General features: G+C 43.1%; 3 protein-coding genes across 5 annotated transcripts in view; 2 read left to right on the top strand and 1 right to left on the bottom strand.

The window, feature by feature from the left end:
• The window catches only part of LOC310709079 (tigger transposable element-derived protein 1-like), an 877,074-nt gene that overhangs the window by 351,320 nt on the left and 497,998 nt on the right, over positions 1 to 27,756 (top strand). The gene's annotated exons all lie outside the window — the stretch shown is intronic.
• TGIF2 (TGFB induced factor homeobox 2) overlaps positions 1 to 27,756 on the bottom strand; it is a 353,736-nt gene that overhangs the window by 9,442 nt on the left and 316,538 nt on the right. The window lies entirely within an intron of this gene.
• DLGAP4 (DLG associated protein 4) overlaps positions 4,345 to 27,756 on the top strand; it is a 317,667-nt gene continuing 294,255 nt past the window's right edge. The window contains exon 1 of one of the 3 annotated variants that reach the window (XM_083507990.1): positions 4,345 to 4,867. The gene's annotated coding sequence lies outside the window, so the exon portion shown is untranslated. The remainder of the gene's footprint in view (positions 4,868 to 27,756) is intronic. The other 2 variants (XM_083507983.1, XM_083507991.1) reach the window with 2 other exon arrangements.

A 27,756-nucleotide genomic window follows, 5' to 3' on the forward strand; every position in this document is an offset into this window, starting at 1 on the left:
ATATCCCCACACCTATTTGAGAATAACACATCAAACCTCAGAAGAATCTTATGAATAGAAAACCCAGCTCTGCAGAATCTATAAAGTCCTCTCAGCTGCTGTTGGGCCAGAAAGTTAGAATTCTGCCTGTAGCATTTTGCCAAGGCATTAATGTACCTTGCAGCCATGCTGACAGTTACCGTTGGAAGAAATCCATTAAATCAGATTTGCCTTTGCCCTATGCCTCAAGGCCCCAGCCTTGGTTACTGACAAAAAACCTGCAAATTTCAGCCTAAAAACAAAAGCTACTTTAGATATAACAGGCCTCATAACTGTTGTGGCAGCATTTCTTCTTTATGATTCTGCCAAAAGACTTCAGCCATTCTACAGATCTAGTGTTGCCATCACTTCACAACTGTATCAAACTGCTTATATTTTAGGAACTCTGCCCATAATAGGTAGGGAGGGTATTGTTACTGAGTCGTGGGCAGAGCCACAGGTTTAGCATCCTTTGGATAAGAGGGCACTGCAAACTTAAGATGTCTTTGACGCTTTGGGGGAAAGGCCATAGTTCAGTGGTAGAACATTTGCCCTGTATGAAGAAAATCCAGTCCCCAGCATCTCCAGACAGGGCTTGGGGGGTGGGGAACCCTGTCCAAAATCCTGGAGAGCTGCTGCCAGTCAGTGTAGATTATATTGAGCTAGATGGAACAATGATTTGCCTCAGTATATGGCAGCTTCCTATGTTTCTTAGTCAGATATATGAGCAGAGCACAGTGAATGCAAGTCCCACTCCTATAAGTGGACCACACAGCCTTAAGCATCTCCCCTCACAGAATATCACTGAGGGTATCATGGTTGCAGTAAGCCCTGTGACATCCAACTCATTTGCTCTACTTAAGCAGCAAATTACCTGGCTGTCCATAATTCGCTGGGTTAAAAGATAAAACTTCACCACAAAACTGGGAGTAGGGAGGGAGTTTCCTTCTTGAAATGGTTACTTATAACAGTGTTTCCCAACCACTGTTCCGCGGCACACTAGTGTGCCGCGAGATGTTGCCTGGTGTGCCGTGGGGAAAATTGAAAAATTCGAAAGATTTAAAAATAAAGTATTTTATAATTTTTCACATTTCTGTTTACTTACTATTTCATAATAAAGTAATTATAAAATACTTTCTTTGTGTTTATTTGATTCCTATTCAAGAGAATTACTTTATATATAGTCAATATAGGCACAGAGTTAAATTTTTTAACATTTTCTAATGGTGGTGTGCCTCGTGATTTTTTTTCATGAAACAAGTGTGCCTTTGCCCAAAAAAGGTTGAAAAACACTGACTTATAATATGGATATGGAGCTTTATTTGTTGTCTCTCTCCAGCTTTGCTGCCCCATTGCAAATGACTATCTGTTTAGATCAGACGTGTCTGACTTGTGGCCTTCCAGATATTGCTGAACTAGCTCAGTTGTTTAGAGTGTGGTGCCAAGGTTGCAAGTTCGATCCCTGCATAGGATACTTGCATATTCATGCATTGCAAGGGGGGGGTTGGAATAGATGATCCTCAGGGTCCCTTCCAACTGTACAATTCTATGATTCAGCATCATTGCTGGTTGCCGCTGATGGAGAGCCACGGGTTAGCCACCCCTGTTTCAGATATTAGTTCGGCAAGTGTACCTGCACTTTTCTGGAATCAAACTTATATCTGCAATAGAAAGGCAAATGGCAGTCTGTTTCCATTTTTTCTCTGAGACTGAAGCCTTTTCCAAAATCATTGAAACAGTGTACATATGAGTCAATACTGATGAGGATGCTGGAGTAGTTGGCAAACTTTAACTGGGTTGAATTATAAAAGTTACCCAATTAATAGGTGTGATTAGTTTATTATATCATTAATCACAGATGGTCTTCATCTTAATTGGAGCAGTTGCTGAAAGGCTGTTCGGCACTGATTTTGTGGTAACCTGTCTGTGGTCTCCATACAGATGTTGTCATGTGTAAGAAGGTGTCAGGTGACAACAAACAATAATGCATGTTCCCCTCTACATTGTGGGTGGGGTTTGCCCTGGATGCCTCACATACGCTCCAAATCAGGCATCCTGACTCTAGCAGTGGTCTGGACACTGAATCAGAAGCTGCTGCAGTATCAGATGGGTCAGGTTCAGAGCTCAGAGCCGCAGGCTCTATAAGGGGGGACCTGCAGGCTCTATAAGGCCAGAGCTCAGGTCCTCACAGGAACCTTCTCTTCAGCCTGAAGAACCGGATGCCTCTCACTGTACATCACCAGCCTGCAGAATGCTAGAAGAGTGCCCATCCTTAGACCTGAGGGCTGGTCCTTTGAAGTTCTGAAGTTCTCTGCAAGGGGGTGGAATCTGGACAAAGTAATCTGAAAATAGAGGCTTAAAAAGCTGCAGTCTGCTCCCATCCTTTGTCAGAACCTGTTGCTCACATGGAGCTATCCATGGTCTGGGAACTTTCTCCATGGGATCCAGCATTAGGCTAGGCCACAACTGTCCCCACTCCAAAAGAGAAAACAGATATAAAGTTAATATTGTAGTTTGAAAGAGAAGTGTTAAAATGACAGGGAGGTGAGATGGTCCACAGAGCAGGAAATGGCTAGAATGCAATCTATAAAATGGTGAATAAATCAATACAGGCCAAAATGTAGTCTGACTGGAATAGCTCTCAAAAATGTGTATTAAAAGCTTCTTTACACAGGTTATTCTAAATTTAGCCTCTACTTTTGCTTTATCAGTGCTTCCAGACAACCTGTTCACTGAATATTCGTCCTGATATTTTTTTTGTTTGCAGGGAAGCAGGATGTTGCTGTCTGTTTAATGTTTGATCTGTTTGTGAAGAGGTTAGATGACATTGTGTCAAGTGTTATCCCACACTTTTCAAGGCATTTTCCTGTCACTTTCCTTATCACAAGAAGTCTGATCTTTTAGGGAAGCAGGTTTGTTGCAAAACACCTCCCAAACAACTATAATTGAATTTGCCAATTGAGCCCGACACGAAATCAGCAGCAGTTAGGATGTGCCCCAATCTCCATATCAACAACAGCATACATATATATATATATATATATATATATATATATATATATATATATAGTGTACACTGCTCAGAAAGCTCTTTGATTAAGCAATGTATAAATCTTACAAATAAATATTGATGAAAGCAATGGATTAGAAAGTATGTTTAGATCTCATTTATGCCAGTGATGTGCCATGAGAAGTAGTTGAACCAATCATTAACTCACGTTGCAACTTGCTTTTTGAGAGCTTTGGATCTATTTTACTATTGTTTCAGCTCAAAAACTAGGGCAAGTTAGTGGCTGACCTAAAATATCGACCTAGAACTGCCACTCTGAATGGGCAATGGAAGAATGAGAGGGGCTGGCCAGCCCTTATTTTCTAACTGTTTGTCTGCATGTCTGAACTCGACTTATGAGCATTTTGATTGTACAACATATGCCTTTACTATCTGCAGCCTTGGCTGTATGCAAATGAAATTACGATTGCTTATAAACTTCTGGATGAAAACACAGTGGGCATGGGGGGCATGGTGGACTATAGTATATGCTGCACCTTGGAGCACATGTAAAATTAAGTGGGTTAGCAAAATAGCACAACTCCCTCCAACCTCCCAAAGCACACCTTTTCACTGCTGCTAACAGTGGAATTTTATATGACATTGTCCCTAAGCAGACCATGCCATGACTCAATCGCCATCTACTGCAAAATCCCATAGCCTTCAATGAAGCTCCTCAGAAACAAAAAACAAAAACAAAACAAAACTTGAGGACTGCGCCTCTAATTGCCCTTTTCTGCTGTGCAGCTTGCAAACAGAAGGGCTGGGAAATGCAAGGAGTTATTGTCATGGTCATTATTGCTAATTTGTCAGGCTGTCATTCTCTGGCCTGTGGAACAGTCACAACAATAGCAAGCGGCTCCCCACCCTCCTGTTCTTTTTAAAATACATGCCTCAAATGAAAGGAAACAGCAATTGCTTGTGGATTGGCTCTTTATTATTACTATCTCGTGCCGGATTTCACCTGCTGCTGAGCTGTGGCTATTTCATTCCAGCCGGGGAGCTCTACCCATCTCTAAAAATCAAGGCGTGCTGTGAAAGCACTGACTAAGCCTCCAACCGGGCAGGGTCTGTCTGTCGCCTGCCTCTTTATATTGCCTGCATCTTCTTGCTAATAACTTATTGAGTGCCTCAGATTTTCTGGTGTGTTGACCTTATGCATGATTCAGGTTGCCAGAGGCACAATAATACGATGTGCGGCGGCAGCTTTGGCCCAGCTCTTTTCCTGCCCTAGTTTCCATTATCTCTCTCTCTCTCTGTGTGTGTGTGTGTGTGTGTGTGTAGTATTCCAGGCTCCTACAAATCCAGATCTGGTTTTGGGGCCTGCCTTCTTCTTCTTCTCCTCTCTCTCTCTCTCTCTCTCTCTCTCTCTCTCTCTCTCTCTCTCTCTCTCTTGCATCTCTGCCTTTTTCTCCCTCTCTCTCTCCCTCCTCCCAACCTCTCTTCACTGTACTCTCAGGGGGATCTCACTCAGCACTGCTGCAGCATCACTAACAACCTCAATCCAGGAGACCGGGAAAGAGAGGCGGAAGGGGGAGGAAAAGCTGAATGAATGGGCATCGCATCAGTGATCATTATGGGGAGAACGGTGGCTGCTGCATAAAGAGGATTTTCTTTCTTTCCTTTTTTATTTTAAAGGAGGGGGGTGGGTGGGAAAGGGAAGAAGACAAGGAAAAGAAGAAAGACCTGCCACAGCAATTAAGCCAGGCTTCATCGCAAAGCTTTCTTTGGACAAGTACTCCATGGCAAGGGGGAGCGTCTGCCAGGGCATCAGCTGTTGTCCCTTCCATTGACACCCAGGTGAGTCCAGCATTGTGCCGGTGGAAGAAAAAGCAGCTGTATAGGGCCCTAACCAATGGCACGAGTGCCTTGGGGAGTGCTGGCTTTCAACAATGAAGTGTGAAATGGAGAGACACTACTGTTATTTGCTGTACTCGCTATTTCAAGTGAGATGGATAGGATGTTTGTGTTTTGTGTTTGTGTGTGTGTGTATGCGGAGGAATAGTCTTCCCTCTTATTTACCTCTTTTGTGCAACACCCCCAAATGCCAGCAATTGTTTTGCTTCTGTCAATACAGAGCCCCAGCCAGCCTTGGCAATTCTCTTGGTTACTCCACAGTTCTTAAGACCTTGAAATGTACCTGCTCGTGCTTTTGGTACCTGGTACCTGGTTCCTGATACGAGGGCTGGGGGAAGAGAATGTTAATTGCCATCAACAGTGTGTCTCTCTCTGTGTGTTTTTGTAGTGATTACATATAGTGCTGAGGAAAAGGGAGCCATTGAATGTGATTGTACTTGGCAGCAGGATTCGAGTGTTCTGTGTTGCTATTGATTTTATGCGTCACGGAGTCAGATACCATGGTGATGGGCAGCAGTGAGGTGGGTGGGTGGTTCATATTTGGGCCCACTAAGTTAGCCCCCGGTAACATCCCAAAAAGACAGGCAGGCATGGCTGAGGACAACTGGTTTCATTCTGCTGTTGGGAGGTGGCAGAGAGTGTCTGAATAGCCCGAGCTGTGTTTTGACATCATAAGGAATAGGGTGAGAGAGAGTCCTTTTGGAGGAGACCTAATGATGGATTTATAGGTTTGTTGAAGAGATTTATATCCTGCATTGCCGTGAAGGTGTCCAAGGTGGTTAACAATGATGTGAAATCCAACCAAACATGAGAACGAGGAACAAAGGCTAAGGGTGAAATCACTTTAAACTAACCATTTATAGACAGAAAAATGAATAAAAAGCCAGGTCAATTACCTGCCTGAATGTAGAAGCATTTGTCTCTGGGGGTTGGGAGGAGATGTGCTGCGTAGCTGGAGAAAACTTAGGATATTTGCCAACTCACATGGCTGAGACTCATGTTTGAAGCCTTGTTCCGATTTCCTTGGTTGTACTCTGCAGTCTTCCTGAAGCACACTCCAGGAAGACGCTATGCTCTTAAGCACTGTATATTAGTGTTTTGCATAAACTATTGAGCATATATCTGTGTTATGTGTCTAAAAACAAACATTGAGGGGTGTGTGTGCCTGCAAACATGATGGTGGCACTTGACATCTGTGACATGTAATATTCCTGGATGCATGTCTATGTCTGTGTGTCTACATGATGACTAGCTGAGCATGTGGTGGCTTACTCGTGTGCTGAAATGTGATGAGCAATGCTGCATGTTCTATGCGTGCGCGTTTTTGTGTGCACACACGGGAGTTGCAGTGGGGGAGTGTGCCACCTGTGTCGAGCAGACCTTTGTCAGCCGGCGGCAGTTCCACACCTTGTAGCAGTGTGGAGTGGGAGGGTATAAAGCCGGGCTGTGGAATAATGGTAGATGGCGGTTCTCATCAATACGTTTCACAAATGTTTCCTTTAAATTTAGCATGCAGGTGGGAAGGTGGGGAAGGGAGGGCTGCTTTCCAAAAGGAGGAAGGAAACGCTACTGTTTTACTAACTCCCACTTCAGGTGTTCTGCTGGTAAAAGTAGACATTGATAAGAAATTGGGAAAGATCGGAGGGGGCGGGTACATCCTTGTGCTTCCATTCTAGCTGTGACCTTGGAAGCACATGCCAATCATGCAGCCTTAAGTGGGGCTTCAGGAGGTGGTATGGAAGGCAAGTGTGGGGCTGGAAAGGCAGAGCAGGGCAGAAGTGTAAATTCACTAAGGGAAGGAGCTTCCTTCAAGGGTTAACAGAGAGGGGGTCCAGGTCAGATTTGAGGCAATTAACTGTGGAGTTTCTCTGTTGACATTCCATTTTCCGGATCTCTCTGTTTTTCTCCCATATTACGGGGCTCATGTTTCAGTACAGATTGCAGCCTTCTCTCCGTACTGCAAAATGTGTGATCATGGTACTTGTTGCCTGCAGAGTCCCAGTTTGCATGCTGAAGCAACTAACAGGGACAGCATTATACCACTCATCTATTTTCCCCCTTTTATTTTTTTGGATTACGTTTCCGGTTAGAGCTTCCATTGGATTTTCTCTGAGAATTTGCAGCAACAGGGAATGCATGCTGGGGCACTAGGAGATCAGCAGGGGGTGCTGTGGGGTAAAGTGCTAATCTCATCAAAAAGAGATCGAAAGTATTCTGATGACTGAGAGACACAGAGTGTCTTGTAGATGTGGGTAGATGTGAGTATAAATCTATGTTGGATAATCTCTTAGCATCTTGGTCCACATAGATCTACGGTTCCTGTTCTTTGTTGTCTCTTTTCTTTTCTTGTGGTATCTCTGTAAGAAAAGGCAGGTGATCCCTTTGCTGGTGAACAGAGATCATACCTTGACAAAAAAGCCAAACTCTACCAACATGGAAACATTGCAAAGTTGTGGGAAATGTGTATTTAAAATGGTGCCTCTATTTCTTCATTCTAGAGCAGGGTCCTCCAGATGCTGCTGAACTACAACTCCCATCAGCCACAGCAAAGTTGACTAATGGCCAAGGATGATGGGAGTTGAAGTTCTTCAACATCTGGAAGGCCACAGGTTCCCTTCTCATGTCCTCCATGGGGGGCAAAAGATGCACGGGGGAGAACAGAGAAGCAATTTATCCAAGGTTACACTGAGTCAGTTCATACAACTATTGTAAACATGTGGCCTGAATGAAGTATGTGGCCTGGATTTGGCACATGGTGAAGGAAGGAGCCCCCATTCACTGCCTTGCAACAATGGCTTTTTCATTATTTCGTTACAAACTCCTTTCCCAGCACTCAGTAGCATTTTACAACAACCCTGGGGCTTAGGTTAGGCTGACTGAGTTGTTCGTGGTGACCCAGTGAGATTCAGAGCTGATTGGGGATTTGAACTTGGCTTGCAACATCTAAATCCCACACTCTGTCCACTGTACCATACTAGCATTTTGGTCCAGAAATGAGTTTGAGCTTGACCGTCAAAGTAATATGATCCCCCTAGGATCTCCCTCAGTTGGGGAATCATAGGAAGCTGCCTTGAATTGTGTCAGACCAGTGTGTTGCACAAAAATAATGATCCCAGTATAATAACTGATTAAGGAAAACTTGGCAAACTATCTTAATGATAAAACTTACACATGACGGAAACACATACGTGCTAAATAATCAAGGAAATAAATTTATAGAGAGGTTGGCCTTGTTTTTACATTTCTGGAATGACAAAATAAATGACAATATTTTTCCTTTCAATTTTATTGGTATTATTGTAGGGAAGTTGTTATGTTGCCTTTCTTCCCTCTTCAAATGTCATTTCCTTTTCTCTCTTTTATTTCATTTGTTTTCTCCTTTTTTGTATGAGAAGCCAGGTTATTTGATGTATAATTGTTTTTGCTACATATTGTCACAACATAATATTAATAAAATTTATTTATTTAATTTGTTTTATTTTTAAAAAATGTGTCAGACAGTTGGTCCATCTAGTTCACTATGATCTATGTTGATTTTTAGCAGCTTTCCAGGGTTTCAGGTCAGAGTTTCTCCTAGCCCCACCTGGATACAGCAGGGATTGAACCCTGGACCTTCTGCATGTAAAGCAGATGTTCTACCATTGAGCTACAACTCTTCCTCTTATAGTCAAATAGTAATATCATATCCCAATTACCAGTAGGCCTGCACATGAGTAACATGGGTCCGAAGTGTGCTACAATAGAGCACCTAATTTACCCCACCCACATATGATTCACTTCCCATGTCTGATTTCATGTTCCACATATAATTAGGTCCTGCAGTTCATTGGGTGAATTCTCCTCCACCACCCCTGGGATTAATAATCAAAACTCACCCAGCCCCAAACAAAAATCCTTCAATTGATTTTTTAAAAAAAATATATAGTTAGCATATAGTATCATAATGCAAATCTCAATATGCATACATACAAGTGAGGGCAATAGGTTTATCTTTACTCCAGTTGCCACTTTCGATTATTTACTTATCACCGGTACTTTGCCAGGCACTACAGAGAAAATGTAGGAATGAGATTGTGATAGTTCAGAAGGCAGGCTCTCTCTCTCTCTCTCTCTCTCTCCCCCCCCCCGCCCCCGCACCATCCCTTACCAAGTATTTATATATTCTGTTTTTGGGGGGAGTTTTATATACCACCCTTCACACGATCCTAGGGGGATGAACTGCATGTATTTGCAGATCCCTTTGAAAACCGATAAAGCAAAATGTATGGCACCCTCTGTGTGTGTGTGTGTGTGTGTGTGAGAGAGAGAGAGAGAGAGAGAGAGAAAGAGATACTTCAAATGATAATGGTTGGCAGTTTGGGAACAGAGTGCCTCCTGTGTTGGTCTCCTTGATAATGATCCAGACTGTGTGAAGCATGAGATCTTTTCCACATCTGGAACCAGCTGCTGTAAATTAGCAACGTTCCATTAACTTCAGGGGATTTATGCAGGTATACAAAAGATAGATCATTTGTCCTCTAACTCCACGGGTACATTTTGTGCGGAACATACCAAGCCCTTCATGTCTCTGAAATGTAGCCTTTAAAATGAACAAATTGGCAGAGGAGTTTTAAGCGAAACTCGTTTCTTGCGCAGAGTGCCTTGTGTTGCGAGCCTTGTGTGCCTCTGCAGGGGTCAGGGTGCCAGAACGGCATTTCAGAAATGAGGGATGCTGTGGCACTTTGCTGTCTGTTCTTTTTTCCTTCTATGGCCTTGTAATGATCTAAAAATAAAGGGGTGAAACCTGTTTAAAATAAGAGGCACATTTCCAAAATAGGGAGTGTTTGGCAAGCTGTACAGAGGGAAGGAGCAAAAACAGAACCTGCATATCAAAAGCATTTGGCTGATGGATCAAGCTCAAATCTAAGACACACAAAAAATAACCAGGAACCATAAAAATCCAGCAAATTTTACTCAATTGGTTTATCATACATAAAACATATAAAAGTGCAGTATACAAAACATATGAAATTTTCCAACACACTAATAAAATACATATACTTGTTATAAGCCGGAGAATGATTTAACTAGCCAGCCACAGCTTAAGCAGATTACAATTCAGACTGCCAAATGTGTTTTGACTGTTTGGTCTTCTTCAGTGACAAATCATAACACTTGAGGCTGCTCTTGAATGGGTTCTGATTGAATTTTATTTCAGGTTTGTTTACATCGGGGTTCATGTTCTTAAAAATGAAAATATTCAATGACTGCATATTTAGTTGGTCTTTAAGGTGCTACTAGAAGGAATTTTTTTGTTTTGACTATGGCAGACCAACACGGCTACCTATCTGTAACTGTATATATTAAGTTTTGCTTGCCTTCTCCTCTTATAAACCTTTTCCAGGTAAGAGGAGCGCATGATGACTCAACAGTTGCTTTTTGCTTTTTTGAAATACTAATGATGAGAAATCTCCCAGTCATTAGACAATTACGGGTTGGACAAGAAATTATTTAGCTTTAATCCAAGATATCTACTGCAAAATGTAGACTAAAGTAAAGGTAAAGAGACCCCTGACCATTAGGTCCAGTTGTGACCGACTCTGGGGTTGCGGTGCTCATCTGGTTTTATTGGCCGAGGGAGCCGGCGTACAGCTTCCAGGTTATGTGGCTAACATGACTAAACCGCTTCTGGTGAACCAGAGCAGCACACAGAAACGCCGTTTACCTTCCCGCTGGTGCAGTACCTATTTATCTACTTGCACTTTGAGGTGCTTTCAAACTGCTAGGTTGGCAGGAGCAGGGACCGAGCAACGGGAACTCACCCCATCGTGGGGATTCAAACCGCCAACCTTCTGATCAGCAAGTCCTAGGCTCTGTGGTTTAACCCACAGCGCCACCCGCGCCCCAGGCTAAAGTAACCCATATTATTTAATTATTTTACCTTCTCTGTCCAGGCTCAAGCCCCAGTATTACAAATGTACTCTAGCTATGGTAGGATACTTGGTGTTGACATAGACGTAACTAAAGTGGCATCTTACTTGAGGCAAGTTGGCCTGGTCCATCTCATCCTGTCTCATTGCGTGTCTGCTGCCATTGGGTAGAAAACTATTTCAGATCTTCCTTAAAATCTTAGGCACATGGTGTTTAAAAAGCATAGAGGAAGGCAGGGATTCCATTTAGGATTTTGGCTATAGGATGTGAGACACACAAAAGATTTCAGTGCAGAGGAGGGAAAGATGTCTCAAGGCCCTTGGATGCAAGGTTAAATGGATGCAGGTTTAAATAGCACAAGGGAGACTTGCAACAAAAAGTTGCCACTTACCACTGGAGTTTGCTATTAGAGGGAATAATATGTTCATTTTTTAAAAGCAGCACATTCCAGACCACAGTCTGAAAGCATGTAATGCAGTGACCTTGCTGGGTATGTTGAGTCTTAATGGAAGACACCAGGGTCTTCTATGTAAGCTCCCTTGATATATTTAAAAATGTTTTGGGTGTTATCCGGCAGTTAAGACAGTGCAGCATTTTTTTTATCTGTGTAACGTAACTCCCCTGCCCTTTCCACACTCCATACATTGCCCTATATCTGCTCTCCAGGCTTGGGGGAAACCCTGGAGCAGATTTAGAGGACTTGCAGTGGGGTTACAGGATTTGGGAGAGGAGAGGAGGAACTTACACTATGCAGCTCAAAGTCATTCTGCTCATCTCACTGTTTAGTTAGGTACCACCCTTACACAAATAATTAAAATATTTTTAAAATCTCATAATAGATAGCACAGGGCAATCAGCACAGGGCAAAAAGGTCACAATTTTCTTAAAAAGCAAATAGATCTGTACCTCTTGCCTGCTCATCTGGTATCTGGGTCCAGTTAACTGTTTGTAACACATTCACTTTACTTGTAGTACCAATGTGATGGCCAGCTATTGGAGCTTCTGAGTAACAGTTGTGTGTGGTTTTAGGCAGGAGGGTTGAGGTATGTGTCTGCTCGCTGTTCTTCTGAAATGGAATGTGGGTGTCTCATTTCTATCTCTCTATTACATAACCTCTTCAACTCACTTTGTGCCTTACGGTTGATTTGTGCATTATCGCCGTGTCACATATGGTGAGAATGGCTGTTCCAGTAATGGGCTCTTCACTGTGTATGTACACAACGTTTTGAGGATGTAGCCTTAGCAATGGGCAGCCTTGCTCCACAAGTCATTCCATAACCTCATCAGTCCAACCGTAGAAGTGCACCAGGTGGGAGGCCACAAATCTCAGGGAGGCCACAGGTCTCAGGAGAAGTGCCTGACTTCAGGGGTTGACCCATAGAAAATCGAGTTCTCCAGAACCTGGTAGAGCCTTGCGGAGGTGGGCAGGAAACTGAGGCTTTAGAAGCCTTAGATCACTTTCAACTGGGAACTCTCCATGGTGCTGCAACAACCAACCTGCCTTGCCGCCTTGTCCTTTGGCTTCTGCAAGACCAGAACAGGACATTCCACTTAGCATCTGTGCAAGCATTTTATGGGACAGTGCTAGCAGCTGCTCTCCCTCAGCTTATGATGCTTTGGATTCATTCCATTGCTCTGGGCATGCAGCCGCCATTATGATCCATCCCAAATCCTTATTATCAGTTGGCGTAGTGATTCATAAAATCAGAGTAGCCTTGCTGTTTGAAAAATGTTTAGCCCAATAAGCAGCAGCAGTGATCGTTTTCCCTTTTAAGGACTGTCCAAACAAAACCCTAGTCTGATCATTCTGATGGATGTTAGCAAAAGTTAATTCTTCTTATATCTTGGCATATTCTTCCAGATACCAAGAACAATAAAATTGCTTTATTTTTCAGTCAAAGACGATTGTGCGGCAGGTTTAGAAGTAAGCACTCTATGTACTCTGTAAATTGCCTGCAATCAGGCATCTACTGAGCACTGATTTTTAGCTTGTTTTTCTCAAGGACAAATAGCCAAAGTTCAGTGTGTGTGCACGTGTGTTGTTTTGCTGTCTCAACATGCATGAAATGATATTGAGGTGGAATTGCTGGAGCACTTTACTAATCCAGTAAGGAACCAGTGGAAAGCAGGTCATCCTTGGTATCTATGTGAACTTAACTCAGAAGTCCTTTATTGCAGGTAATATATCACAATAGTTCTCTTAAAATTGTGCTCACATTTACTTTTTGGATCCAATTCAAAGTGCTGCCTTTTATCTACCTTGTATGGATTCTGTTCTTGCTGGCTTTGAGTAAATTCTTCACTGTAGTTGTAGTCAGCAAAGGCCATTCCATCCACTTTCCCTAGATAAAAATACCAAGGTGTTGGAGGGACACAATGTTCCCTATAGCATGCATTTAATTCTGGACTTATGACAGACTTGTGGAAAAGGGACCTTTGTTCACTGAAAGTCAAAGTGAGGAATCTTACTTTCTAGAACAGAATCCAATGTCTTCTAGAGAATCACTGATAATGTTGTTTTTAAAAAGCAAGGTTAAGAATGTAGGAAGTTGCCTTACAACAAGTTAAAGCATTGGTGCATCTTACACTGTATCATCTATACCAGGCTTCCCCAACCTGGAGCCCCCCTGTTTTGAACTAGGGCTGATGAGACTTGTAGTTTAAAACTTCTGAAGGGCAGCATGTTGGGAAAAGATGATCTAAAAGGACTCAGGGAAGTCTCCACAACAGGAGTCTTTCACAGTCATACCTGGAAATACCAGAGATTATCATTATTGATTTATATAACAGTATTTATCAAACTTGGGTCTCCATCTGTTTTTGGACTACAATGCCCATTATCCCTAGCTAGCCAGACAAATGGTCGGGGATTATGGGAGTTGTAGTCCAAGTTTTGAAAAACACTGATATTCCACTTATATGTCGTAATGGCTTCTGTTTGCAAGCTTAAACTCAATTATAAAACTCATGCATAATTAAAACACACAATAAAGCAATGCCATCAAAACATTAAAAGCATCCGTATTTAAAATATGCAATAAAATAAGCTTATTAAAAAGCATAACAATTAACTAGTTTTAAAAGCAAATAAAACAACTGGATCATAAGTGCAAGTTCAAGTGGAAGGAATCAGTCTTCAAGAGCCAGCAGAATGCCAATAGTGATGGTGTGACTCATATTTCAGCAGGGAGCACATTCCACAACATTGGTGCCACCACCATGTTACCACACACCAATAATCATCAAGCTATGGCAAAACTGGCCAGGTTCCATTTGCCAGTCATAATGCCCTTGCTGGGCAGTGGAAGGGATTGATACTGGAACCTTATGCATTCACAGTGTGTGCTTTACCACTAAACTATGGCTCTATCTCAGGGTTCTGGGGTGGACCTAAGCACAGAAAATATGAAATAGAATGGTTCAGCAGCAACTAAAGGCATTCAGAAATAACGTAGAATATGTTAGATACACATATTCAATGTGCCTGATAACAAAATCTTCTGCCTGGAAACAGCCTAACATTCTGATCCTATGTCTGCTTATAGAGAAACCCCACTGATATCTGTATAACGCTAAGTATAGTTGCAGTTAGAGATGTAAGAAGACATCTTTCTTCATTCCACCCCATATTTGTCACATGCAGCGCAGTTTCCATTCTGCTGCAGTTTGGCTTCCATCAAAAACTACAATATTTGTCTAGCTGTCCAGTATGTAGGAATTTTATGTAATTAAAGACAGTTAATTGTGTTGTTACATTATTCCATGGCATTTTATTTATTTCATTTATATGCCACCTCTCCAATGAATTCAAGGTGGCATATATACATCTCCTGCTCTCCATTTTATTCTCGCAGCAACCCTGTGAGGTAGGTTAGGCTGAGAGTGAGTGACTGGTCCAAAGTCACCCAGCAAACTTCGTGACTGTGTGGGGATTCAATCCTTTGTCTCCCAGGTCCTAGTCCAGTACTCTAACCGCTACACCACACTGGCTACATTCATTTCAATGTAAAGGAAACACTTTCCAATGACTGGAAACAATTTCCAATGCAATTGGGGAAAAATGTCAACAATTACATATTTGTGAACTGAAAACAGTTCTAGACATGAAATAAGCAAACATCAGCAATTTACACTCCTGTTTCCCTTTTTATCAGAAGTCAACAGCATTCCTAGTTGCAACCTAATACTCCCATAGTGTTCAATTTTACCATTTCATCCTCTGATACTACCAACACCTATGAGCCTGGCTTTTTACTTAAATGCCAATTTTGCAATGGCCCATTAATATAAAGTTCGCATTTGGCTGGTTGTTTCTAGGAAGTCAGTCCCTCCTGCAACTAAATGTTGTCATTTTGCAGCGTGTTATTTGCATTTTATGCTTCGTAAATGCTGTTTCAGAGTTTTATTTTTTAACTCAGCTGGATGCCTCCACAGATAACATCTCTTCTTGCTGGAACTGAAAGAATATGTGCAAAGTCTCATGAATGTCATGTCTAGGTTTGCACAGTGCATCAAAGAAAACAATTAGAGAGCCCAAGTTCCAAACCTTATAGAGGAAGAGCTCAGAGTAGACCTAAAGTTATGTTTCTTACTTAGGCAAGTTCCTCTCAGCTTGGGGAAAGTTGGGTTAAGTTTAGTAGCTCATTCATTTTTGCAAAAAGACTTAAACATGGGTAGGCAAACTAAGGCCTAGGGCCCGGATCCGGCCCAATCGCCTTCTAAATCTGACTCGCAGACGGTCCAGGAATCAGCGTCTTTTTACATGAGTAGAATTTGTGCTTTTATTAAAAATGCATCTCTGGGTTATTTGTGGGGCATAGGAATTTGTTCACCCCCCAAAAAATATAGTCCCCCCCCCAAGGTCTGAGGAAAAGTGGACTGGCCCCCTGCTGAAAAAGTTTGCTGACCCCTGGACCTGAACAATTAGCATTATTGTGTGTGCATCTTCTGAGGAACTCAGAATGACTTACATGACGCAGACCTTCCCAGTATCCCTGTTTTCCAGGAACAGTCCTGGAATTACAAAACCCATCCTGGCTTCTGATTTGATCCCAGAATTTCTGTATTTCTCCCACCAGTGCTGCCGCTGCTGAGCTCAGGGAGAAGGATGAGCCAGCACTTACACCAAGTGATGGTGGCGACGGCGGCAGTAGTGGCAGCTATGAGAGAGCATCTTGTTGCCTCTCCATGGCTGCTGCTACCAGCCTCCTTCCTTGGGCAGCTCATAGTGGCTGCTGGAGAACAGTCAAGGAGGAGGAGAAGCTTCCCCCACCGAGGCCAAGTCCTGTGTGATGCTCCAGCTCTGATTCAGCAGTAAAGAGAGGGTTTTCATGGTGGAAGCTCCAGGGCAAAAACAAAGAAAGGAGGACTGGAACTCTCATTCAGATACTGGAGCATGACTCAGACCATTGGTCCTTCTAGCAAAGGGTTGCTTTCACTAACTGGTCTCTAGGATTTCAGCTGCTCTCTAGGATTTCAGAGAGGTCTCTCCCAGCCCTACCTGGAGATGCCAGGGATGGAACCTAGGACCTTCTGCATGCAACACAGATGCTCTACCACTGAACCATGACTGGTCTGTATTGACCAGTTCAAGACTTGCTTAGCATCTATTAATACTGCAACAAATACTGTCTTATGCTTTATCTCCTATCACCGTGTTGCAAATATTGAATAATATTGGAAGCAACTCTAGTTATGCATATTGTGCAATTTCATATTCTTAGCTCAGAGACATGTTGATGAAACAATATTTATGGAAAGAATCTCTTATCTGCCTTATAACCTCTTTCTTCCAATACCCTCTATGTTTGAAATAATTAAGGATCTAGTTGCGATCAACTTCCAGCACCAGGGCAAATCTCTGGCATACTGGATTAGTAACCAGGTCATATCTGTACTCCTCTTCCGGTGACGAAGCTATAGCCCAGGAGTTCAAAGCAATTACGTTTATATTCCCAAATGTGATAATGTTGCCTTGACATTTATGTTGAGCGGAATGAAAGCAATGAATTACACCCCTCTGGGGTATGGTGAACAGAAGGATGTGTATGAATTCTATACCTCTGTAGTCTGTATTGAGAAGGACAAAGTGTACAGAACAGTTGTTGTATGGCATTACCAACCTGAGCAACTAGACAAAATAACAGAGCAGCATCAGTGCTAATCTCTTTACTTTTTTCAGTAGTATGTGTGGAACTTGGATGTCTTTGATCTGAGTACAATTGAAAGCTAATCATAAATATAATGATTCATAATTATATCACCTTATGAGAAGGCCTGTCCACCCCACACCTCAGCAATAAGGTTCAGGATTACTAACTCTAGCTAGTTGTCAAATGGAAAATGTTGGTGTAAAGTCATAACTTCAGTTGCTTAATTTAGTAGTGCTTGTCCATGAACCTTGTAACGTACAACTAAAAGTCCAGGATACCAAATAAGATTATTGATGTAATATAAATTCTGTAGGTCCACATCGATTTAAAAGTCTCACCCTTCCTTAAAAAGAGAGGGAGAGACAGAGAGACCGCATTAATGGATTCAGAGTGAGATGAGGTAGAACATGGTGAAAACAATGAGAAAACTGGAATTCTGCAGTGCTGGACTCTCACAAGCACCCTCCGTATATATGGAGAATAGCTAATTGTTTTGAGCAAATGGAAAGGACTAGCAGAAGGAAAACTTTGACTTGATCCAGGGGCATGATGCGGGTGTCATTGTGGCCTCAAGTAGCTGTCTGCAAGAACTTTCCAAAATAGTGTAGGCCTTAGTAACATCAAAGCCAAAAACGGGACTTGGCAACCCTTTGAACTTGCTGCAACAAATCTCCCAGGCATTTTGAGCATAAAACCACTCATCTCAGTGGCTACTTAAGTGCTGCTGTTTTGACCAGCCTGGCTGAAATGTCCAGTCTGTTCTGATTTTTGTAGGATCATTTTTGTTTTTTTCCACTACAGTCATCTAGTGAGACCCTCCTGGTGGTGCCACAGGTAATAAAAGTTCAACTGGCAGTCACTAGGGGTGAGCATTTTTGGTTGTGGCGCCTTTTTTATGGAACCAAAACTTAGTTAGGTATCATCCTTGTTGGCTTTCTGCCACCTTTCTAAAAAAAATTTTAGTCAGTTATCTGATTGCAGCTGTGCTTTATTATATGTATGTGTGAGTGTTGTATTTATCTAATCTATCTATGTATCATGTACAGCACCTCATTTCAGTGAGAGATGATATTTAAATGTTTTTCAGAAATAAATGCTCTTCTTGTTAATTCAGGGGTAGCCAATGAGGTGCTTTCCAGAAGTTGTTGGGCAATGATTTCCATCATCCCTGACTATTGGCCATGATGTCTGAGGATGATGGGAGTTGTAGTCCAGCAACATCTGTGGAGGGATGTACCATGTTGTCTACCTAAGGGCTAGTTGTTGTTGTTTTCTGTCTCAGCAGAGTTGAAAAGGTGTGGTTGGTTGACTTAATGTCTCCTCCCAACATGGTTCTGCCAGTTCTTAGAATCAGCCATCATGATGACTGACCATTCAAATTTCCCAGGTTCCATCCCTTATATGCTCCATTGATAGATATAGACTCAGCTGCACTTGTGGCAGTGGTTGTTGTTGGACCAACCTGCTACACTAGCAGGCATCACCCTTCCTGGATTTATTGTCCAGCAGAGCAGCATTAGCAAGAAACAAAGCAGCACCCTGGGAGATATTTATAGCCTCCATAATGTTATTCCCTTGCCAAGCTATTACGGAAATAGGCTATAAGTATATCATAGGAGAAGAGATTTTAATGGCAATGTGTTGTTGTTGCTTTTGGCTTCTTGTTTTTAACCATAAGATTTGGAAGCTACATTTCCTTGCTAATGAGTTGCTTCATCCAATTAATATTTTGACCAAGCTGGCACCAGAAATGAGACTTAGGCTGGAATTACGTGTTTGGCAGTGAACCAAACCAAATGAGACTTAGGCTGGAACTTTGTGTTTGACAGATTTCCGACCCTGTCTTTGCTTTGCAGCAAGTGTGGGCAAATGTGTGAGCCTAACCCTTGCCCCACCCACCACTTATTTTCCTTTGCAACACCTCTCTCCAATTATTCCCCCACAAATGCTTTCATGAAAAGAAGTCAGAAGACAGTAGGCTGAAGGATCTTCCAGAAGGACTGTTTGGGGAATTTGAAGGATACAGTGGAGATGAGTCCAAGTGTGTGTGTGTGGAGGGTGAACTGCAATAAAGGAGTCTCAAACCATTTTGAGCATGTGAAATGCCTGAGAGACTTGTCTTTCAATGCAGCCACGATGCATTGATGCAGCAATGATGTCCCTCTACCTTATTTGGGGACCTGGCCAGATCAGAGTTTAAATACAGTGCCCAGGAATAAGAGAAAATTAGGAATCCTTTCATACGGGCTTGCAAATAAGCTCACACAACTTGCTAGCCTGCAGGGTAAAGGTAAAGGGACTCCTGACCATTAGGGCCAGTCGCGGACAACTCTGGGGTTGCGGCGTTCATCTCGCTCTATAGGCCAAGGGAGCCAGACAGCTTCCGGGTCATGTGTCATGTGGCCAGCATGACTAAGCTGCTTCTGGTGAACCAGAGCAGCGCACAGATACGCCGTTTACCTTCCCACTGGAGCGGTACCTATTTATCTACTAATAGTCAACATCAACATGGAAATGCAGACTGCTAGAGTCTTAGCAGGCTGGGGGGGGGGAGAGATTGGTGAAGGGATGGAGCAATCTGTTGTTCCACTATCAGCCTGTTTGGTTTCAGTGCTGGTGACAAAGGAAGGGGCTCCTCTTCCTTGAGGGCTAGCAGGAACACCAAGGGACCAGAAGAGAAGCAGATTGATTCTAGGCTACAAGACTACTTTACTTAAGGGTGTGGGGGATAGGTTTTTTTAATGCAATTGTAATAGAAAGAAAAGGCTGCTCTATTCTTAAATCTTGTTTATCATGCTTAACTACCTCTCCTTCAGGTTTGTCATCTCTGTTTTATTTGGATTCTAAGCCTTGAAGACATGGGCATTATTACTTCTGTGCTCTTTATAGCCCCATGTGCACTCTTAGTGGCATTTAATAAATATGGAATAGTAAAAGGAAGAAGAGATGATGGGGGACGGGGGCAACTGCAACTGCAAAAGTCTGAGCTACTATAGTGTAATGGCTAAGAAAACGTGTTGCTGGAGGAGAAATCTTCTGTATCCAGGTGAGAATGTTTGGTGAGAACTCTCATAATGAGCTCTGTTAAGACTACAGAGGCGGTGGTTGGTTTGGTGGGAGTATCCCTGCAGTGGAAATCCCCTTGGGGTTGACACTTCAGTGGTCACCAGCACTACCCTGAGACACTGGTTTTGGCTCTGCAACCTGGTTGGATGCATGGTAGGAGAGTATGGAAAGAAGGCTACCTTGTGGGAAGAAAGTCCATGATAATAGCAGGCATAAGGCCACTGTAGGTCACATCACAGCAAACTCTGCCCTCAAACTCAGGCTTTGTCCATCTAACTTTTTGAGAGCTGGAAGATGGGTCCCACTCATTTGTCATCTGGCACAGAGCCCCTTTTCCTTGGTTCTCGTAGTGTCCCATCACCTTTTCTTTGTTCTTTTAATGGCCTGTCAACCTTGTCAAGAAGCTAGCTTAATTAGCTTTTCACACTTGCTAGGATTATAGGTGTCTGGCACCCACAAATTCATAACAGTATGCTGATAACGTGTGAGGGAATGTGGATCAGAATCTGAATTCTGTTTTTGCCAAGTTGGGTTTACATTCATGATTTAAGCCTCTTATATGAGAACTTCCTTAGTTGGAAATGTGTTCCATTTCCTGCCCTTTTCTGAGCACCATCCCACACCTTTATGTAATGCAAAGGTCACTGCATCCCATAAGGTGATGAAACAACAGAACACTTGGCATTCTCAATCTTCCCCTTTTGTCATCATAGCTCTGCCCCTTCAGTTGGTTTGGTGGGGGCTAACCTGCACATGCTGTGTGCGTGACAGATCCCGCTGACACCTCATATTTTGACTGCTCCATTTTATTGTTCCTGTTGCTAAGAGATGCTGAAAGGCCATCCTCCTCCTTTTTTTCTGAGAAAGCAATGCCTTATTACCGTACTTGCTTTGGATATTTAATCTGTCTTGTTGTGATGAGTCAGCCTTCTTTGGGTACATAGACATACACTCCCCCCTCCCAGTTGACCGCTGTTGGCTTAATCCCCTTTTTCTGCATCCAGGTCGTAGAGCAAGCATGGGGAACTGTGGTCCTATAATCGTTGTTAGACTCCCATCAATTTCAGCCAGCAAAGCAAATGGTCAGGGATGATGGGAGTTGTAGTCCAGCAATATCTAGAGAACCACAGCTTCCATACCTCTCTCTTAGATGGTCTAATTCAGGGTAAACTTCGGACAATGGGACCTCTTAGTTACAATCTTTCTATATTTCACAATGCCCATAAATGTAGTTTATGAATACTGGGTACTTCAGTTACCTTCACTTTGACTGAGTGCATGTTCGGATTGCAGCAAACAGGAAAAAAATACATGACATAGTAAATGACTGTACCTTGGAACAGTTGTGCAAAGATCCAACTAGAGGTGAGGCAACCCTGGACTTAATCCTTAATCCAGCCTGGGAACTGTTGAGAGGTGTAAGTGTTGTTGACTTGGTGGGGAATATTGACCACATCTATCAGAGTCACCAGATATGTAAATGGAATGCTGCCTAGCAACACAGAAACAGTTAATTTCAAATGATTCTCGAAATTGAGGAGATTAGGTAAAGGAGATTAGATGAAAGGAAGAGTCAAGAGGGTAAAATCTCTTCAAGATGCTTGGAGGTTATTTAAAGACATGATGAGATAATAGAAGCTCAGCTAGAATGTATGTCACAAACTTGGGAAAGGACAGAGAGAGAACGAACTTCCAAGAGGATGCTAGCATGGTCACCAGGAACATAACCAAAGGCCCATCTATTCCTGAATTCTCAGAATGTCCAACTCTCCAGCAAGTGGTGTTTAGAGGTAAACCATCTCTGATACTTGATAGCTTTATCCTCCATGAATCTGTGTAACTCCTTTTTTGAAGCTATCACATGTTGGTGGCCATCCCTACATCTTGTGGGAGAGAATTCGGTTTAATTGTACTGAATTATATTCATTAAGTACTTAAGAATATAAGAGCCTTCTGGATCAAAATCATTCCTCCTAAAGCTTGGTTTCCCAACCCTTGATCATCTTAGTCACCCTCCTGTGCACACATTTCAGCTTATCAATATCCTTCTTAAATTGTGGTGCCCAGGTGTGGAGTGACCAAGGCAGAAGGTAAGAAGAAATGAAATTCTAACAGGGGTCCTCAAACTACGGTCCGAGGGCTGCATCCGGCCCGCCAAGGTTCTGGATCCGGCCCGCCTGCCAGTTGCAGAACCCGCTGCTGACTCCCTCCCTCAAAGTCCGAGGAAGGGCAATGAAGTGGGCAGGCGACTTCGGTGCCGCTTACTGAGCATGCTCAGCTGGACCCGCACATGCTCAGCATCCCTTGGCCATGGAGGAGAGCAGACCAGTGCCCCTCCAAGTTGCAACTCCAGCCGACACCAGGCACTTCCTCCTCCTCCTCCTCCCCCCTCTCCTGCCGTGGTGTCAGTGGAGGCCCCATCCCAGCCACTCTTGGCTTCCTGGAGTACTGGGGCAAAGCTGCAAGGAGCAGAAGCAGCCATGCAATGCCTGGGCCAAGTCAGCATCAGCTGGGGACGAAGTGTGGTGGCAGGTAAATGGGGGGGGGGGGCAGACGGAGAGCCCTGTACTCTGCCTTCCTCCCTCCCTGCTCAGAAAGCCTGCAAAGAACATTCTGGTGGGGGAAAAGAAAGTTTACAAGGGTGGAGTGGCAAGGAGGTCTATCCTCCCCTATGGTGGCAGCTGCCTCGTGTGGCCTGGAGGGAGGCATCAATCAGCCTAGCAGACCAGACCTCCTCCTTCCACCTTCCTGAGGATATGGGGCCTGGCTCTGCCTCTCTGCAGCTCTCACCATCGCACATTCATTTGCCTCTGTGCAGCCAGGAACCTGGAGGAGCCTAGCCAGGGGGAGGGGAGGCTGCTTTGCTGGGCTCGGTGCTGCCACTGGGTGATCCAGCCTGCTCCTGGGCTGCGAGTGCAAGAGAGCCCTCCCCTCCCTCCCTCCCTCCAAGCTCCCCGCCTTGCAGCAGCCAGATACCCCCACCAGCACTCTGCTCCTACATTCTTCCCATCCCCGGATCTGGACACATGGAACTGCTGTGCGTGGAGGGGGTGATCTGGGCCAAGCGGGATCTGCAGCTGCTAAGGGACCACTGGGTCCTACAGAACCTCCTGAGTCAGGAAGAGCGCTATAGCCCCCAGGTCTATTTCCGGTGTGTGCAGAAGGAGATCCAGCCCTCCATGTGGAAGATGTTGGCTTTTTGGATATTGGAGGTCTGTGCCAGGATCCTGTTCCTTTCCCCTCCCCCTCATGCCCTGCATCATCCCTTCCACTCAAGGGATCAGATCCTGGCTTTCACGACACCCTGTTCCGCCTCCCCCCTCCTCTTGCTCTTTTTCCCACCGCCTGAGAGCCCCTTCCCTATTTTTCCATCCCGTGTTTCTTCTCTCTTTCTCCTCCTCCCTCTCTCATTTCTTCCTTCCTCTCTCCCTTCCTTTGCTTATTCAGGTCTGTTTCTGTCTGGCTTTTCCCTCCTGTTGATGACACTGTTCATGTGGGAACCCTGATTTACTTTTGTTAGATAAAGCTTGGAATATGACTTAAATATGAACAGCAACATAGGCTTTAGTTGGGGGAAGTTGTTAACGGGCGCAGCACTTTCCAGGATCACCTCCCACAAACACGCATTAAAAGTAACCTCCAAAAGCATACACTAGCCTGTTCTTTTTATGTGCATTACAAATGTTTTGTAAAAATATTTTTTCTATACACACACACACACACACAATGTTTGTGCATATAACAATTTATAATAATTTATTATTTATACCCCGCCCATCTGGCTGGGTTTCCCCAGCCACTCTGGGCGGCTTCCAACCGAATATTAAAAACAATACAGCATCAGACATTAAAAACTTCCCTAAATATGTATGTCATTATTCAACATAAACTTATAAGTTTATGTTGATTAAAATTGTTCTTCATTTTAAATATTGTTTTGTTATTCCTGTTTTTTGTGCACTACAAATAAAATATGTACAGTGTGTACAGGAATTCGTTCATATTTTTCCCAAACTATACAGTCCGGCCCCCAACAGTGTCTGAGGGACAGTGAACCAGCCCCCTGATTTAAAAAGTTTGAGGATCCCTGTTCTAGTACTAACTGACAAATCAACAGCTCAGCAGAACAGAATGCTATGTGAGAGCTCTTAAATGACCAACAATTTCACAGTTGAATTATTTGAACAACAGTTTCTAATATTTCCAAACATGCCCCCAGCCCAAAATCTTTGGGGATCCCTATTTTAAAAGGATGGGCAGATCGATTAGCAATCCTAATGGTCACCCAGTCATTTTATTTTTTGATTAAATTTTATTTATTTATTGATAAATGATACAGAAAATAAAAGTAAAATAAACAAACACTGATACAAAATCAACCAAAAGAAGAAGAAGAAAAGATATGCACCTTACTAAAACTCCATAACGCCTTCATGTCAGGGATGGGAAAGGAGCCAATCTGACATGAATCTGTAAAATGGGTCATCACTGAAAAAAACAGATATTTATTTATGTACTTGATATATTATAAACCACAGCTCAAAGCAAGTAACAACGCATAAAATAAACAATACATAAATAAAAGGAAACAACCCCATTAAAATTCTATTAAAAAGCTATCAACTGAACAAATGACTGAATCAAATAATAATAGGCAACTTTTGTGAAAACTATCCAAGATAGTCTTCAGACAGGGTATTCTAGAGTTTTGTTAGCTCAATTTCTTTCCCAGGTATCTTGATTGAATGCATTGCTAAAGACAGAATTAAGCAAAAATATAAGTGCTGGATCGCACCATCTAGCTCTGGTCCTGCATATGTTGTTGGTATCCCATCAGCTCTAGCCATCATGTTCAATGATCAGGAATAGTTGGAGTTGTATTCCAACATATTCCCCATTTATGATATAGTTCAACATGGTGCTTCCCATAATGGCCAGCGCTGTGCCTCAGGGAAGTTATCAAGCAGAGAATTCTATGGGAATGTCAAAGATAAAGATAGAGGTGCTTTAGTACAGGTTTCCTCAACCTTGGCCCTCCAGATGTTTTTGGCCTACAACACCCATAGTCCCTAGTTAGCAGGACCAGTGGTCGGGGATGATGGGAATTGTAGTCTCAAAACATCTGGAGAGCCAAGGTTGAGGAAGCCTGATCTAGTAGATGCTATATACTTGGACTTCAGGAACCCTTCAACAGATTTCCTCACCAGAGACCTCTGAGTATACTTAGTAGTCATCCCATTAGTGGGAGAAGTCATATTGTGGGCTGGTAACTGATCAAAGGCCAGGAAGTATAAATAAACAAGACAGTTTTCACAGAAGAGGGGAGCAAATAGTGGAGTCCACCAAGGAAACAATGCTACTGAATTTATTAAATTTTATAGAACTGTGATGAACAATGTAGTAGTCATAAGGTTAGTCATGAACAATTGTGGGTTACATCGAATTGTTCATGGTGAAAAACCAACTGAAGCAGACCACAACAAGTTCCAGGAAGGACCTTTCCCAGCTGGCTGAATGGGCAACCAAACAGCAAAAGAGCTTTGACATAAGTGTAAAGTGAAATCTCCCAATTTCAGACCTACGTTGATGGGTTGTGAACTGACTATGGCTGTCCTAGAATGAGAACTTGAGATTGCAGCAAATAACTTGATGTTAGACTAAATGTATCCATTCATATACTGTATTTATATAGCCACTCCCTAACAGGAATTCTCTGGGTAGCTCACAAAGGACATTGGTCTGAACCAGCAAGGATCTTAAGTTCTTAGTTTTAAGTAGATCAGGACAAAAAATGGAAAACCATGCTAAAGAAAAATGTTCTTCCCACATAGTCCTGGCTTGCCTTCTCACATCCAGCAGCACATGCATTTCAGAAAATATGTACTGGCATTTTAGACATTGCTAGGAGGAAAAAAATGAAATCCAGATGGTTCCAAGTGATAACAGAAGGTGGTTGTAGAACCAATGGTGAAAGTTTGGACTGGTCCAGATGGTCCAGAGCCTTCAGTTGCAGAGACTCCCTAATATATTTATAGTGCAAACAGCATTTTAATAGGAAAGTGGTGTCATGGAGATGTCCTTCGTAGATCTGCAGGCTCAGCTGCTTATCCAGGACATGATCACAGAACAGCTTGCTACCAAAGATATGATTTCACTGATTAACAAGATACCCTTTTCAGTCCCAGTCACAGGTTTTCTGTTGTCACATTACAGACAGTTTACACATGGTAGAATTCAGAACCATCTCAGATTGCAAGAGGGGGCATTGCGTTTTTGAATAGTCCTCCATATAAAAACACTGGCTCCATGTAGTAAACTTGCACATGGGTGGAAACTGTTCAGTGTAGTCCTCTCCTATGTCTGCTAATTTATTTCATGCCAAGGTAAGTCAATGCAGTGTTGCATCATCATCATCATTTTATTTGTATGCTGCCTTTCCATAGTTGAAACTATGCTCAAGGCGGCATACAACATGACAAGATTTACATAATTACTAACATAACAAAAGTCATAAACAATAAATAAAGCACATCAAAAGGTACACAACCAAATGGAAAACAATTTCCACATAAATCATAAAATCTAAAACTAAAAAATACAACATTAATATCAATAACAATTTAAAATAACAGATAAAAAAACTTTTTTATATATAAAGGAGCCATCTCTGTCAAGCAGCAGCAGCAGCAGCAGCCCTTTATGGAGCCCTCCAGGCCCTGCCCCAAGCCAGGTGGAAAGAGGCAGACAGGACCCTTCAGGCTCAGCAGGCAGTCCTAATACTTCCAGGGTGCTGCTCCACCAAATTCAGTCTGTCATCAGCCAGTTCCCACTTCCTGCCTTATTGCTTGCAACCAGTCCAGGGGAAGACATTGCCTGTCAGCTTCCTCCTAGTATTACCTTTGTAAACCTGAGAGAAGGATGGGAACCAAATTAGAATTAGTTGGCCTCCCTCTCATTGGCTCTGGCTTCACCTGCTGTTGGGTCTCTGTCAGGAGTACAGGTTCCTAGGTTTTTTCCTTTAAAAGAGGGATTTCTTACAAAAACAAACAGATAGCTCCGAACGGCTCTAACAAAGCCTCTGGCATCATCACTCAAGATGACCCTTCTGAAGATCTCTTCCGGCATGGCCAGAAGCAATTGAACCTATGAACCTTACGTCTCTTGTTTTGCTTCCTGTCTTGCAACCCTCCCATTTGCTGACTCCCCAGACTGAGTGGATTAGCCCCCACCTCTTCCTTTTCTGAGAGGCTATCTCTGAGTTCTTTCACGCCTGATTGTGCTTCCAGCAAGTTTTGACTGCATTCTAGCCCACTCTCAGCTACTGCCTTATCAGCTCCCCGTCAAGGTCAGGAAGAGCCGAATTCTGCAGCTGCCAGCTCCCCCCTTCCTGACTATCATCAAAGCCTCTCTGTTCCTGGCTGCTTTCTGCAGTTGGCTGCAAACCTCCTCTTGGAGCTGGCTCATTCCTGACAGTCTCCCTGCCTTCCCTCTTACCATTCTCAATGGGCACCAGCCACTTCTGAACCCCTCACCTGTGTTCTTAAGTGGAACAGTCCAGAATTCTAATTCTTGAGTCCACAATGGCCTGGTCTACACATGGAGCAAAATTACTAGTCCCTAGAAACTGTGGGAGGAAGAGTGCCCTTGTGTTCCCATCCTGCTTGTGTTTTCCTCACAGGTCAGTCACAGGATGCTGGACTAGAT

Source organism: Podarcis liolepis (assembly GCF_965112155.1).
Source record: "Podarcis liolepis genome assembly, chromosome: 6".
NCBI lineage: Eukaryota > Metazoa > Chordata > Lepidosauria > Squamata > Lacertidae > Podarcis > Podarcis liolepis.